Raw genomic sequence first — 17,881 nt, 5'->3', positions numbered from 1 at the left:
GGTGCCAGTCATACCACCACCACCACCTGGCCCCAGTGGCCTCCCCAGGCCGCATAAGTACAGTACTGTATACTACATTGTTTTCTACAGTACTGTATCTCTCTCCTTTTTTCCCTTGTCAGTCTCTCTCTCTCTTTTTCTTTCTCTCTTTTTCTCTTTCTCTCTATTTCTCTCTCGTTTTCTCTCTCTCTCTCTCTTTTTTTCTCTCTCTCTCCCTCTCTTTTTTTCTCTCTCTCTCTAGCTCTTTTTCTCTCTCAATCTCTCCTTTTCTCTCTCTTTTTTCTCTCTCTCTCTTCTGTACTGGTGTAACAGTAACATTATTTTTTTTTCAACAGTACCACCAACTAAAGGGCCCCAACCCATCACTTGCCCCAGTGGCCTCCCCAGGCCACTGAAGTACAGTACTGTACACCACATTGTTTTCTCTCACTCTCTCTATCTCTCTCTCGTGTTTGTTTTTGGTGTTATGGAGTCTCTGGTCAAGATTTGTACAGTAGGGGTTTACTTGTTTCCAAATAGTTTTATTGGAAACTGTTCTTTTTCCACAGTCCCATCACCACCACTACCACATAAATACTGTACACTACATTGTTTTCTACAGTACTGCATCTCTCTCACTGTTTTCCCTTGTCAGTCTCTCTCTATTTCTCTCTGTTTTCCGTCTCTCTCTTTCTCTCTCTCTCTCTTTTTTTCTCTCTCTCTAGCTCTTTTTCTCTCTTCCCTCTTTCTCTTTTTTTCTCCCTCTTTTTCTCTCTCTTTATTTCTCTCTCTCTTTCTCTCTCTCTCTCTCTCTTTCTCTCTCCTTTCTTTAATTGTATAACAGTAACATTATTTTTTTTCAACAGAGTAACCAACCAAAGGGCTCCAGCCCCTCCCTGGCCCCAGTGGCCTCCACAGGCCATGTAAGTATAGTACTGTACACCACATTGTTTTCTACAGTACTATATCTCTCTCCTTTTTTTCCTTGTCAGTTTATCTCTCTCTCTGTCTCTATCTCTCTCCCTCTCTCTCTTTTTTCTCTCTTTCTCTATCTCTTTTTCTCTCTTCTCTCTCTCCTTTTATCTCTCTTTTTCTCTCTCTCTCTCTTTTCTGTACTGGTGTAACAGGAACATAATTTTTTTTTCAACAGTACCACCAACCGAATGGCCCCAGCCCATCCCTGGCCCCATGGCCTCTCCAGGCCGTGTAAGTACAGTACTGTACACCACATTGTTTTCTCTCTTTCTCTCTATCTCTCTATCATGTTTGTTTTTGGTGTTATGGAGTATCTGGTCAAGATTAGTACAGTAGGGGTTTACTTGTTTCCAAATGGTTTTGATGGAAATTGTTCTTTTTCAACAGTCTTATCACCACCATCACCGCATAAGTAGCACAGACGGTGTAATGGTTAGCATTACTGCCTCACAGCAATGAGGTCATGGGTTCAATTCCCACCATGACCCTAACTGTGTGGAGTTTGTATATTCTCCCTGTGCTTGCGTGGGTTTCCTCCGGGTACTCCGGTTTCCTCCCACATTCCAAAAATATACTGGTAGGTTAATTGGCTACCCTCAGAATTGACCATAAGTGTGTATGTGTGTGAGCATGTGTTAGGGAATATAGATTGTAAGCTCCACTGGGGCAGGGACAGATGTGAATGGCCAAATATTCTCTCTGTAAAGCGCTGCGGAATATGTGTGCGCTATATAAATAACTGGTAATAAATAAATAAATAATAAATAATAAGTACTGTACACTACATTGTTTTCTACAGTACTGCATCTCTCTTCTTGTTTTCCCTTGTCAGTCCCTCTCTATTTCTCTCTCTCTTTTTTTCTATCTCTCTTTCTCTCTCTCTCTCTCTCTCTCTCTCTCTCCCTCTCTCTTTTTTTCTCTCTCTCTAGCTCTTTTTCTCTCTTCTCTCTCTATTTTTCTCTCCCTCTTTTTCTCTCTCTCTCTCTCTCTCTCTCTCTCTCTCTTTCTTTCTTTCTTTCTTTCTTTCTTTCTCTCTCTTTCTCTCTCTCTCTCTCTCTCTCTCTCTCTCTTTCTCTATCCTTTCTTTACTTGTGTAACAGTAACATTATTTTTTTTCCAACAGTGTAACCAACCAAAGGGCCCCAGCCCCTCCCTGGCCCCATCGGCCTCCACAGGCCACGTAACTACAGTACTATACACCATATTGTTTTCTACAGTACTGTATCTCTCTCCTTTTTTTCCCTTGTCAGTTTCTCTCTCTCTCTCTTTCTCTCTCTCTCTTTTATCTTTCTCTTTTCTTCTCTCTCTCTCTCTATTTCTCTCTCTCCCTCTCTCCCTCTCTCCCTCTCTCTCTCTTTCTTTCTCTCTCGTGTGTTTTCACAGAAAATTACATTTGTTTTCTCTACAGTTGGACACACCGTAGGGCCCTAGGCCCCCTCTGCCCAGGAACCTGTACCCTGGAAAAGGAAGCTTCTCAGCCTAAGTAAGTACTGTACTGTACACTACTGTACATTGTCTTCTACTGTATCGCTCTCCTTTTTTTTCCTGTTCACAGTGTCTCTCTCTCCCTCCTGTACTCCAAAGGCCCATATCCAAACTCTTCTCTTAACACACTAATTATTTCTGTACTTGTGTAACAGGAACATTCTGTTTTTTTTCCACAGTGCAGGAACATGAAAGGCCCCGGCCCCAACCCCAGCCACCCACCGCCCTAGAGGACGCAGACAACACTGGCGGCCTTGCGAGTCTGCGTAATTATAGTACTGTACACTACATTGTTCTCTCTATCTCTTTCTCTCCCTTTCTCTCTCTTTTTCTCTCTCTCTCTTTTTCTCTCTCTCTCTCTCTTTTTCTCTCTCTCTCTATATATCTCTTTCTCTCTCTCTTTCTCTATCTCTCTCTCTCTCGTGTGTTTTCAGTAATATTTTTACTTGAAAACATTTGTTTTTCTTTGACACACAGAAGACTGCTTTATAGTAGAGGAAGGCAGCAACCCTGCCCCGATCTGTAAGTACAGTAGTGTACATTACATTGTTCTACCACTGTCTACTTACTCTCTCTCTCTCTCTCTCTCTCTCTCTACTCTCTCTTTCCACGCATCTCCAACCTCTTCTCCTTACACACTAATTCTTGCTGTCCTTGTGTTTTTCTTATTTTCGAGTACTGTACAGTATGTTTCGGTGACCTGTCTTAAGGGGCTTACATGATAAATGATTTGGATGAATGCTAACAATATCGCACAATGCTACAGTACAGTATATTATACAATGTTGTCCATATTGTCTAGTGTGTATGCAGTAAATCACCAAGGATGCGTGTGCGTGCTCCCCCAAGGCATCAATGATATCTGCAGTGGGCTGTACATGCAGGTCAATCTAGGGATATTGTTAACCCTCCCACCCCTTGTCTTTCTTCGCTGCCAGCATCAGCAAGTGTGCATAGAGTACACTTGATGACACCATCAAAATGGCGAACAATATTGGCTCATATACACCTGGTCTAATGCCCATGGGCCATAATGTACAGTAAGTGGATACTGTCAGTAAAGTGTAATAATACAGTAGTAATAGTACTGTCAGGCTGAATTTTTTGACATTTTTCATTGACATTTTTCCACATTGTTTTGAAGCAAAATAACATGTTTTTTCCCCACAGTTGGACAGACCGAAGGGCACCAGCCCCCCCTTGTCTTCTACTGTATCACACTCCTTTTTCTACTTTTCATAGTGTCTCTCCCTCCTGTACTCCAAAGACCCATCTACAACCTCTATTTTTTACACACTAATTCTTTCTGTACTGTACTTGTTTAACAGGAACATTCTGTTTTTTTCCCCAAAGTTCTGGAACATGGAAAGCCCTGGGCCCGGCACCAGCCCCCCACTGCCCAGGAGCCAAGCATTTTTGCCAGCCCATGTAAGTACAGTACTATACCATACACAACTGTACATTGTCTTCTACTGTATCACTCTCCTTTTTTGTGTGTTTGTTTTGGTGTTATGGAGGTGTTATTTTTGCTATAATTGTTTTTATCTTATACACACAGTTACCCAATTTAAGATAGAGGACAAGGCTACAAGGCTTGCCCAGGACCCTGTAGCCGGGCCTAGTTGACTTGCCAGGCCGCGTAAGTACAGTATTGTACACCACATTGTTTTCTACAGTATCTCTCTCCTTTTTTCCCTTGTCAGTCTCTCTCTCTTTCTTGCTCTCTCTTTCTCTCTGTCTCTCTTTTTCTCTCTTCTCTCTCTCTTTCTCGCTCTCTCTTTTTTTTCTATCTCTTTCTCTCTCTCTCTTTCTCTCTCTTTCTCTCTTTCTCCCTCTTTTTTTCTCTCTCTCTCTCTTTCTCTCTCTCTTTCTCTCTCTCTCTTTCTCCCTCTCTCTTTTTTCTCTCTCTCTTTTTCTCTCTCTATTTCTCTCTCTCTTTCTTACTCTCTCTTTTCTCTCTCTATCTCTTTCTCTCTCTCTTTTTCTCTCTTTGCTCTCTTTCTCGCTCTCTCTTTTCTCTCTCTCTCTCTCCTTATCTCTCTTTCTCTTTCTCTCAGGCCGTGTAAGTACAGTACTGTACACCACATTGTTTTCTACAGTACTGTATCTCTCTCCTTTTTTTCCCTTGTCGGTCTCTCTCTCGACCACTCTCTCTCCCTCTCTCTCCATCTCTCTCTCTCCCTCTCTCTCTCTCCCTCTCTCTCTCTTTTTCTCTCGCTCTCTCCCTCCCTCTCCCTCTCGCTCCCTCCCTCCCTCCCTCTCTCTCTTTCTCTCTCTCTTTCTCTCCCTATCTACCACCTCCCTCCCTCTCTCTTTCTCTCTCTCTCTTTTTCTCTCTCTTTCTCTCTTTTTCTGTCTATTCTGTGCTTGTGTAACAGTAACATTTATTTTTTACCACTAATCTCAATGTATACAGAGGGATATTATTCAATACCACACTCCAGCACTTTTACATTACTATATCTCTTGTTCATGTTTAATTTTTTGGGGGTATCTTACTGTAGCAACCAATCTCCATAGTACAGTATACTGTAACTGCACAAGCTTAATGGTACAATTTTAGAAAGTACAGCACTCTAAAGGTGCCTATCCACTTAAAGATATGAAAATCACTGCACAATTATGACATTGTAATTGTGCAGTCGTTTGTCAGTCTGTGATGAGCCTGCTCTGAACTATCAGTTGTTCAGTGTAGGGTCATCATTCATCTGCAAGCATGCTTTGCACGATTATAGATGTCTAAACAACCAGCAGGCACACGCATCGCTGGTCGTTTTAGACATGTTTGCAAACAATTTATGAACAATTATGTTATCGTTCAATCGCTCACATCAATCGTCTAGTGGATGGCCACTGCATTTTGGAAAACAGTAACTTAACAGTACTGTACATTGGTATTTTGGATGTACTGTACATTAATTAAAGAGTTAAATACCTAAAGTACTGTATACAGGTATTTTTACACTTTACAGTAAGTGTCTCCCACTTATAGTAGCTGATCATCTTCCCACATATAGTAACCTCCCACAATTTAATGACTATTATCTACTCCACACCTACAGTAACCCTCTGTGTCTGCCACCCTGATGCTTCAATCAGTGTCATGACCTTCGGTGTAGCAATGTTTAGATTGTTTACTGTACAGTACTTTTCCTGCATTGTCTTTTACTGTACAGTAGTCATTTTGTTTTGTTTGTTTATGTAGTTTGTTAGGAGCTAGCCAAACCATGCACTGTAGCACCATACTGTATAAAATTTAAATACAGCACTGTAATGTGAATGTATTTTTTTCCAATACAGTCATCTATGGGGGACCCAGAGGGCTCCAGGGACAGGGCCCACTGCCATGCGGGCAACGCCTAACAAGAGGCAAAGTACTGTATTTATAGTAGTGTCCAGATTGTACAATATTGTAGATTAGTGTCGTAATATTGTACCTCTTATTTTTGTCCCCACAGAGCAAGTACATCAGGCGATAGCCCTGTACAGGTAGACACAACATGTTATGGTGGATGCCTTTTGTAATTTTTTGTTATTGTTGTTTTATTTTTTTGTTTTAGTTTTAGTAAAATTTAAATTTCTATTCAACGTGTTTTGTCTTTTTTTATGGGATCTGGTTGATAGTATACTGTCTACAGTATCTACTGTGACAGCTCCACCAACATTATCCACAGCAACACTCCAGGGGGGCCTTTCTAAAGTATTTTGTTAGTCCCAGACACCACAATTTATGAGGGTAGACAGCCCTGAAATAGGTACTGCACATTACCATTACTATGGTGGCAAGATAATTTGGGGGGCAGGACCCAATATATAAAGTTGCATACAGTACTACATAGTCATCTATGCATAATACAGTAAGACAATTACTTAACATAAAGTACATGAAACTTTATTGCAATAAGGTACTATACATGTACTCTACTTTGCAAAAGTAAACATACAGTACAAAGTTTATTTAAATTTATTGATACAATACTGTAGCAACAATATGGTAAGAAAATAGTGTACAGTACTTAATGAAAACATACAGTACAACAGTACATTACAGTATACAGCTTTAATACTGTAAGTCACCCATACAGTACTTTAATTAATTTCACACCACTCTTAAGCTTTAACTAAATATAGTAAATAGACATGACAACAGTATAAATTGGAAAAAAGATGCCACACCGTTCACCTGATTTGGATGTAATTACCCTCAAATTAAATATGAAAGTCTGCAGTTAAAGCACATCTTGTTTGTTTCATTTCAAAGCCATTGTGCTGGTGAATAGAGGCCAAAATATGAAATTCTGTCAATGTCCCAATATTTATGCACCTGACTGTATATGCAAATAAGCATTTACGGGAACAGGCAAAGGATGGGGCATACTGAGGCAGCGGGACATTAAACACAGCTATATTGTGACTAAAACAAGATGGCCACTGAGGAAATACAAGATGGCTTCAAGGACAAGACCACCACGGGAGACTAAAAGGGGCAGCGGAAGGAAAGAAATGATCAGCAGTATATGGTGTGTGATAGAAACTAGATATGCAAATAAATGTCTACTGGGACGGGCAAAGGATGGGACATAATGTGGTAATGGGACATTAAACATAGCAATATTGTGACTAAAACTTAGATGGCCGCTGAGAAAATACAAGATGGCTGCCAGGACAAGACGGTCACTCACGGGAGACTAAAAGGTGCAGCGGGAGGCTAGGAATCGATCAGTGGTATATGGTGTGATAGAAAGTCTATACATAAATAAGCGTCTATGGGGATGGGCAAAGGATGGGGCATACTGTGGCAGTCTATACGCAAATATGTGTCTAAGGGGATGGTGGCAATGGAACATTAAACACAGCAATTTTGCGACTATAACCAAGATGGCCACAGAGGAAACATAGTCATAAGGAAACGATCAGCGGTATACAGTGTGTGTGATAGAAACTCGATACGCAAATATGCGTCTAACACAGCAAACATAGCAAAATTACCGTGAACCATAGCAAGCTACTTACAGTACCAGCGGGATGATACTGTAGGAAACAGCTATGGAAGCTCAGGGTACAGCAACAAAGGTGACTCGGAAGTCAGGTCGTGTTGCAGATAATAGTATCTCAAGGGTTCATACTGATGTTACGTGCAGAAGAGATGAGCAGCAAGTCCATATGGTTAAGTAACAGATTCACAGTGTGGATCGGTAGGCCGGTCTGAGATGTTATATTATACTACCTGAGACAAAATAATTCCTTCCCGCTGAAACTCTAGCTGCTGATTGGTGTATTTGAAAAATGCACTTCCTTGTTGTCCAATGGCATGGCAGAGTTTCGGCGGCATGGTTTTCTTTGTCTCTGGTAGCATAAAAGAGCGTCTCAGACCTGCCTAGCTATCCACACCGTGAATCTGCTACTTAACTGTATGGACTTGCTGCTCGGATCGTCTCATCAGCACGTATCAACAGTACGAACCCTTGAGATACTACTATCTGCAACACTGCCTGACTTCTAAGTTGCTGTTGTTGCTGCTCATTACCGTTATCTACCTTTGCAACTCAGCCTGACTACCAAGTCACCCTTTTTGCTCAGCCCTGAGCTTCTACAGCTGTTTGCTACAGTATCAACCTGCTGGTACTGTAAGTAGCTTGCTATGTATGGTTCATGGTCATTTTGCTATGTATGCTGTGTTAGATGCTTAATTGCGTATCGAGTTTCTATCACACACCGTATACTGTACCATATTGCAGATTGTTTCCAAGCCTCCCGCTGCCCCTCATAGTCTACAGTATGTCCCGTCATTTACCCGTCCCCGTAAACGCATATTTGTGTATAGACTTTCTATCACACCATATACCACTGATCGTTTCCTAGCCTCCCGCTGCCCCATTTAGTCTCCCTTGAGCCACCGTCTTGTCCTAGCGGCCATCTTGTGTTTGCTCAGCGGCCATCTTAGTTTCAGTCACAATGTTGCTGTGTTTAATGTCCCACTGCCACAGTATGCCCTATCCTTTGCCCATCCCCATAGATGCTTATTTATGTATAGACTTTCTATCACACCGTACACCGCTGATCATTTTCTAGCCTCCCGCTGCCCCTTTTAGTCTCCCGTGTGTGACCATCTTGTCCTAGTGGATATCTTGTGTTTGCTCAGTGGCCATCTTAGTTTCAGTCACAATATTGCTGTGTTTAACGACCTACTGCCACAGTATGCCCTATCCTTTACCTGTCCCCGTAGATGCTTATTTGCATATAGACTTTCTTGCACACAAACCCTATACTGTTCATCTTTTCCTAGTCTCCTGCTGTCCCTCATAGTATCCCGTGCGTGACTGTCTAGTCCTCGCAGCCATCTTGTGTTTCCTCAGTTGCCATCTTAGTTTCAGTCACAATATTGCTGTATTTAATGTCCCGCTGCCACAGTATGCCCCGTCCTTTGCCCATCCCCGTAGACACTTATTTATGTATAGACTTTCTATCACACCGTATACCGCTGAATGTTTTCTAGCCTCCCGCTGCCCCTTTTAATCTCCCATGTGTGACCATCTTGTCCTAGTGGATATCTTGTGTCTGCTCAGTGGCCATCTTAGTTTCAGTTGCAATATTGCTGTGTTTAATGTCCCACTGCCACAGTATGCCACGTCCTTTACCCGTCCCGTAGACGCTTATTTGCATATAGACTTTTTAGCACACAAACCGTATACTGTTCATCTTTTCCTAGTCTCTTGCTGTCTCTCATAGTATCCCGTGAGTGACCACCTAGTCCTCGTGGCCATCTTGTGTTTCTTCTGTGGCCATTTTAGTTTCAGTCGCAATATTGCTGTGTTTAATGTCCCGCTGCCACAGTATGCCCCATCCTTTGCCCATCCCCATAGATGCTTATTTGTGTATAGACTTTCTATCACACCGTATACCGCTGATCGTTTTCTAGCCTCCTGCTGCCCCTTTTAGTCTCCTGTGAGTGCCCGTCTAGTCCTCGCGGCCATCTTTTGTTTCCACAGCAGCCATCTTAGTTTCAGTTGCAATACTGCTGTGTGCTATGTCCTGTTTGTCCTTCGTAGACACATCTTTGATTAATAAGGGGCTTATGTATCAAAGCTTGGTGTGAGATAAAATTTGGAAATATATATCACTAATCAGCTCAAAACTATCATTTATTAAACACAGCCTGCAAAATGTACAGTAAGTTACAAGCTGATTGGTTGGTTATACTGTATATATCTCACAATTTTATCTCACATCAAGCTTTATGTGTTAAATGTGCAAAGAAGTGCTATAATGCAATGATAGGTATAATACTGTATGTGCATACAATTATATACATAAATACAAATTAAGGTGCAGAATAATAAATAATATATAATTTTTTATTTGTCTTTTATGTACTGCCCTACAGTATGTGTCAGGGTCAGGTCTATATTCTGAATTATTTTTTTTATATTCATCAATTATGGCATTTTTACACTGATATACACAGTAGTGTAATATTCCGCACCTTAAATTGTATTTACTGTACGTATATAATTGTATGCACATATTATACCTATCATTGCATTATTGCACTTTTTTTCACATTTAACCTTTACACTAATGGTTCTAATGGTACTGTACACACAAAGTTTTGATTTATGTTATAAAAATAGCACATATGGCACTCTATATCAGTTCCAATATTCACACATTTAATTACTGACAAATCACCATTATCATTTTATTACTGATGAGCTGACACCTACTGTACAGTATATCATTAGGGAGTGCTTTTTAGACACCTGTATTATTTATCATATTTATTATTTTATACCTCTATACAACCTCACAATATTGGTTAAGTGTATTGTGATAAAGGGCTTTAACAACAATTGGCACTGTAATCTCCTATATTTACCATATATATATATATATATATATATATATATATATATTACACACACAGCAGTGTTAGGAGACAGTGAAAAGAGATAAGGTGGTGTACCAACCAATCAGTTCCCAACTGTAATTTTTCAAATGCAACATTGAAAAATTACAGTTGGGAATTGATTGGTTGGTACAGTACCTTATCTGTTTTCAATGTCTCCTAACACTGCTTTATTGATACCCCTAAATCTATATACCCAAAATGTTGCTATTTAGTGCTACAAGTCGTATAAGATATAATTGCTTTCAAATCCAATTGTGGTTCCAAAATACAAACCGTTATATTGCAATAAAAAGAAAGTTACATGCTTAGATCTAACACAATTAGTGCAAAAAGCAAGTAAATACAAAGGTTCAAACCGATACATATGCATGCGCACCGGCCCAGTATGCAGTATTTCAATCCTGAACCTGCGGTCACCTTCACACAAGGATATGGAGAAATGACTGACTACTGCCCCCGCTCACAAGCCTATATTTGGTATAGGGTTCAGAGACAACAAAGGCACAGAATAACAGATGCTCTTTGGTTCTTGCTTCAGGTTACTCCGTTCATTGGTTAGTTCATATGGTGTCATCAGAGGTATTTATCAGCTTTCCAACTGCTTCTTTGTGTAGGTTTCCCTCTGAAGAACAAATAAAAAACACTACATACAGAGATACATTCTAACCTATAATTTATATCTTGTGAATGCATGCTGCGATCTCCTTGCCGATAGAACCAATTATCTACAACTAAACAGGGATTTAGAATGGTACCAAACATGACATGTCTACTAGCTACTATACCTTAAATATCATATACATACAGTACATTTCACAACATAATTATATGCTACTAAAACCTCTAATATTATGTTTAATGTGAGAGAACCTTTTTATACATATGTGTTTGCATATGTGCATCCGTTTAATGTTTGTATGTATGTGAGTACGCATGTGAGTGTCTATGTGTATGCATGTATGTTTTATGTGTGTGTATTATGTGCATCAGAGTATGTGTAATGGAGATATAGTATATATGTATATATATCCCCAACTTTTATCCATTTCTGGCATATTTTAATATTTAGACATTGCCTAAACCACCTTCTAAGTTGTAAATAGAGGTTTATTTCTAAGCAGGGGGAGACCTCCAGAAGTTTGCTGTTGCCACCTTGTCTGGTAGCTTGCGACAGGCTTTCCTCTACCTATTCAAAGTCTAAGTGACAGTTCCTTTGAACAGCAGTAGTATCGAACAAAAGGTATACAATTGATGATGATTTGCAGATTCCTAACAATGATTTCTAACTTTGCATTTAGAACCCTTCTCTAATCATATCACTATCTGTGTTATATTTTAATTATTTGTTACAGGCATATTGTATCAGTATGCAGAGTTTCTCAAAACATATGCAAACAGCCACAGACATACACATTAAAGCTGTTTTCCACACTGACTAAACCTTGTACTAATATAAATATATATTTGCGCATATCGGAATTGCGCTGACGCAGAGTAGCATCCAAGCAAATCGTCATCAGACCATTGACAACTAAATCGTCAGATAATAATTGCAAGCGATTATATCCAATTATCTGACTTTGGAAGCCCACCCTTTGATAGTAAACATAAATCTATCATATTCTGATCTTAACCTTTCCAGTCATGCATAATAATTTATTATTCAGTGTTCGAAACGGTATGACACAAGTCGGTCATTGAACAGTTAATAATGCATTTCAAGAGGATAGAGCATCCCTTATATGCACTCAGCGGATCTATACGGGACCATGGGTAGGATGTGGGATCTCATCGAACCTATAAAGGAAGTCTGGGTAAATGAGACTACATTATCTAGGATGTTTAAAGGAACATTTATAATAATTATTATACATGACTTTGCCTGTTCACATATTATTATCTGTAGGCACATTCAATGCCGGGGTTGTAATGCAATCCTTCACTATATTAGCATATGTGTTAATGTGGGTTGATCATACAGGTGGTAAAAGAGAGATAATTAAGTTTGGAGAGAATCATAACAATATAATTTTCATAGTTCTAAAAAAAAAAAAAAAAATTATGATTGTTCTTATTATGTTATCTTCGCCCAATGGGGTGAGGGCACGCTTCTGGATGATCTGGATCCTGATTATATCAATCTGTGTCTTGTCTAGTTATCTTCGTCATCTACCAGGAATATCATCTGTCCGCAGCTGGGCCTTGTAAGCATCTAGCATAGGAAATTTCAGATATCAGTCCTCTAGAATGTCTCCATCTTTCCTACCCAATCTGACGTCTTCCACCCAATCTGTCTGCAGTCTTCAGATATCTTGCTGTTGACTTTATTTGCCTACATTGACAAAAAACAGATTCTTTGAGTGTTAGTAGTTCCCCACCCCCACTGTGACAATTTAGAAATTTGTCAGCTCCATATTGGAGTTTCCAAAAAAAACACTACTTATTGACATTGACAAGTGTTTACAGACTCAACTTTACTTCGTTTTCTCCACTAGGTGGCAGTCAAGATCCTAGAATGACATTTCCTTTCTCACTTTTTATGAAAATCTCCAAACAATTATCCCTAATCTAGGAAATTCTAAAAACACTTTAACCTGTATTCCGCTGTTCCGGGAACTAGAAAGAAATGTTAGTATACATAATACATGTATGTTAATATGTAAGTAATTATTATCTATTCTAGACATATAAACTGTTAATAGATATACCCAGTTCATTTAGCAATAACAGAAAATTATCCTTTGAAACCTGTTTAAATATAAGACCAATTTTGGAACAATCTTAAATGTATTTGTTTTTTATTGAAAACCCCTAGTAATTGCAGGCCTTACCACCTCTGCTGGGAAGTCAATGTATATATTCCCTTCCACTACTACTCCTCCTAGGACATGTGAGTGTCACTACTGGTCATAAGAGGTAAAACATCAAAATTACAACAGGTGTTTTTGAGAAAAACTTACATTCCGGTGAGTTATTGTCACTACAACACTTTCAAAACAGTACGATCATATGCAAATTTTTATGATCTATGACAATCCTCCTGTTCTGGTGGATGAAACCTCCACCCTTTGGTTATCCATAAAGCTGCATACACACACAACAATTTTTTTAATGAACGATTTGAGTAAACAATTTTTTCCCTTGAAAAAATTAACTAAAATCGTTTACTAAAGTTGTTCATTTACTAAATGTCATGAACGATTTTTATGAACTACAAACGATTTTTGCATATTCCCTTAATGAAAATCGTTGAGTTGACAAGTCTGACTGAACTACAAACTACAAACGACAAACTACAAACGTGAACGCGCATGAACGATAATCGTTCATCGTTTGACTCAGAAAGAGAACGATTTTTGCAAACGATTATCGTTAAACGACATCGTTTAACGATAATCATTAAAAAAATCGTTGTGTGTGTATGCAGCTTATTACTTACATCAGAATTTAACTACGTTTTACAGGGATATACATACACAAAGATATCACGTTTGTATCTGCTACCAACAATCACTGGAGATCTCTAAAACCATTCTGTATGAACTATTACCACTTATAACAACTTCGGTGTCATTTAACACATACATTACTTCATGAGATATACACCTTATGTTTAGTTATTAATCTTTCCAATATCCTACAAACCAAACCTTGTACATCCATCTTCCAATTCCTATGAATTCGGTCAGGGGCTGCAATACTTACCTATCACCACTATGCAATTTTAGAATCCCCTTCTCTCCGATATACATTATTATACTTTTACCTGTACACAGGGCCTGATTCAGAGCCGGACGCTATTTGCGGACGCTTGCTCAGAAAAAGGGGCTGGCCATTTAAATTAAGTGCTCGCTCTTTGCGGTCTGTTGACGCCTCTATGTCTGGATGAGCAAACAAAACATGCGGCCGCTATTTTGAAAAAACGCCCCCTGGCCGCTCGCATCATACATCATCTCCGCTATTTATTTGATTAATCGAGTACATCGAACGGCATATGAACTGCTCGCAGTTCTTGTGGTAGCATTTTCCTACCGCAATCATGCGAGCAGTTCAGGCTAAAAGACAACCAAGTGACATGGTCGATGACGCTGCTTTGTTAATTATGCACTCCCATTAAACTCCCGTTTTGGCCGTTTGGCACGCCTGCGTTTGCATCTCCACTCCCCGTTTTCAAGCACCTTCCCCTGTTACCACCCACAAACGCCTCATTCTGTCACTCAAATTAGCAGGCATTCGGTATTTTGTGAGCACACGAATTTCGACCGCACTGACTGGTTCGCGCATGCGTATTACAACCCGTACGCATGCGCAGATGTGCGAACATTGCTCGGACCGAACGAGCGGCCGCTTACGAGCGGCTCTGAATCAGGCCAACAGTCTTGACAACAATGGCATATACCGTAAACATTGTTATAAGCATAAAAGTTAAATCCATTATCACCTGTCATCAGAATACATAAAGACGTCTCCTTATGTACTGCAGAAATGACAAACCTAGATTTCCTTACCTCTACTCTTCATATGATATCTCATGTCCAACATTACGCATATCACATTGTTTCCCACTATCTATAATATTTTGTATATTGCTATTTACAAATCATATTTCCTGCAGTCATCTATACTTACCACATGACCTGTTTACCTATAGAAAAACAATTATTCTGTGGTATCTTAAATTAAATTATCCATTTTTACCTTGTTTACAGAATTTGCTAACCTGCAGTTCAGTCTTTTTCAACTCCATTCTGCTTACCAATATATATAGAACGATTATTACAGGACTCTTTGCAAACCTGCCATATGATCCAATTAATCACAACCTGCTTAGCAATACATCACCTGATTCTAAGCTTCACACCATTGTTACCTATATAACTGTTACAGAATTGAATATATGGGTTAAACACAAATAACTACCGTTGCAAGTTACTTAATCTATTTATGGAAATCCATATCTATCTGAATTATGACTAGTATACAGGGTCAGACTGGACCATAGGTGTACAGGAAACCTCCGGTGGGCCCCAATGTTCCAGTCTGACACTGCTGGTGTATTACTTTTTCCTGTCTGTATTGGTGGAAATGAAGTCCTCAATCCTTACAAGATTGGAGAATATATCTTACAGATCAGAGATCACCCAGCGAGAATAGCTAATTCATGCCATTACAGGCTTCTCAATGCGTGCTTCTGCTCAAAATTCTTACCCGCTCAGACCACTTCTGCAGAAAATAAGGGTTAGAATTAAAATAACAGAATATCATACATCAAAAAAATATCCCTGACATCTCAGATATTCATAAGCATCTTATATCTCTTTGAACATTGCTAACCTTCCATACAGTATTCTTACGTATCCTGTCCTGTATCACCAGACCCCAGACACCGGGTCGTCATCGCTTATGCTCTATGCATGTATAGCGACCAAAGCTTCATGTGAGCTAAACATACAAGCTTTCACAGGGCTAATACTGCCCTTATATTCCTTGATAAAGTTCCCTGATCATCTTAAACAATGTATTATGCATATACACAAACCTTCCAATCATAACTGTAAGAGTATATGTGGTATAAACTGCTGTACCTACAAGGAAATTTTCAGAAGTACATATAAACTGCACACAGATGAGCACATATAAACTTATACACAGAAAAAAACTTTCATATGCTGCACATACAAACCCCCTCACGGAAAATCAAGATCATGTGTAAAGCACAAATTTCTGTATTGCAGCCATGTGTGTGTTCAGTAATGCCATATTACACAGATCCCTGTTTTCTGAGATTGTGTGTAACCCCCCCTCCTTTTGTTCACAATCAGACATTGTATTGGGATAGCAAAATAGCTACTGACAGCCATTTCTATTCATGGTTCTTATGTGTGTATCAGACATGAACTGGTGTATTAGGCATGAAATGGTGTATCAGACATGAAGTGGTGTATCAGACATGAAGTGGTGTATCAGACATGAAATGGTACAGGAATGTGGAAGCAGACAGGCCATAAATCCACAAGGCGTTGTCTATTGCGATGTATGCTTGCGTTAAGTTTTAGAAAGTTCTTATCAGTAGTTAACCAATAAAGTAGTTTGAAGTAGGTTTATGCCCATATTAGTAAGAGTTAGATGGGTATGCAAGTAGGATACTATATAAATGAATAACAAAGGAGATCCCAGTGGCCTTCCCTATGCCTGGACCAGAGACTGCAGCTGGTGGCCAGGATATTGTTCTTTCCAGCTCTATTCTGAGACAGGGCTCCTGGATCATGTAAACATTCTATATTCCGAAGCTAAGTAACTATTATACTTTTATATCTTGTCATTTGTTGTAATAAATTATATCTTTTTTCAAGATACTGGAATGTGTGGCTTAATTAACCTTCTGTATCCAAGAACCTTATTCCGTTCCACCGGGAACAGACATTGAGAACAAAAGAGGGTAATAAATCACACTTGCCGACTTCTAGCTCCCTCCTTCTGGGAGGGAGCTGTCGGGCGTCCTCAGCAGGGGGGCGTGCCACATAAAAAGGGGGCGTGGCCCAGAAAATTACTCTACAATGGGGGCGGGGCATCGGCGTGACAGCGCGATCGCGTCATCGCGGCCCTGCCCCCTCTTCACAATGCCGAGATAAATGGCATTGTGAAGCAGGGGGCGGGGCCACGATGACGCGATTCAGCGCGAATCGCGTCACCGGCCCCCCGCTGCCGGGGATTATACTGTAGTCGCGGGGGGGGGGGAGATAGATCGCCGGGGACCGGGAGGCTTGCCTACCTTTCCGGGAGGCCGGGAGCGGCACCCGATTTTCGGGAGGCTCCCGACCAAATGGGGAGGGTAGGCAAGTATGTAATAAATGCAAATCATAATTCACATTGGAGCTGTATCCAGCTCCTGTATAAATCATGATTATTCTACCAAGCATCATTAAATATGCCAATTGTAATGTTTGTGACATTATCAGAACACACAACATTGGAACAATCCTGCAATATATTGCATATCATATTCTAATATGTAAAAATAATTTTATCATCACTAAAAATATGAATTTCCACAGTAGCGCACAAGATCAAGCGACTCCAGTCATGTTCAATAACAAAAAAAAACAATACAAGTGTCACTGTCTTGTATATTTTTTTGTTCTGTGTGTGGGTGGGTGTTAGGCTTAACCACATTAGTGCACAAGATCCAGCCAGCAATGCAAGTTGCAACCTTGTGCTGTCCAACTACAGTCGTGATCAATCGGTGCTCTGGGCCCAAGTTTTTCTGAAGCTGACAAAAAATATAAATCATCATTTGTCATTCTTTCTAATATTTTTGTGTGAGCGCACGACTGCACGTGTGTGAATTTTGTGACTGCACCTTGGCTACACTACTGGTGATTGTGACACTGCTTCTAGACTGCAGAAAAAATATGGAGGGCTGTCACATGACAGGAAAGCAAGGCCAAGAACCACATGTTGTAGCTGCCGCCAGCTGTGCAAGGCCGTCAACTTCCTCGGCCTTCCATGGCTTAAGTCACACCATCGATATGG

Source organism: Taudactylus pleione, unplaced genomic scaffold, assembly GCF_031769625.1.
Source record: "Taudactylus pleione unplaced genomic scaffold, aTauple2 ptg000258l, whole genome shotgun sequence".
Classification (NCBI taxonomy): domain Eukaryota; kingdom Metazoa; phylum Chordata; class Amphibia; order Anura; family Myobatrachidae; genus Taudactylus; species Taudactylus pleione.
Note: the sequence above shows the minus strand (reverse complement) of the source record.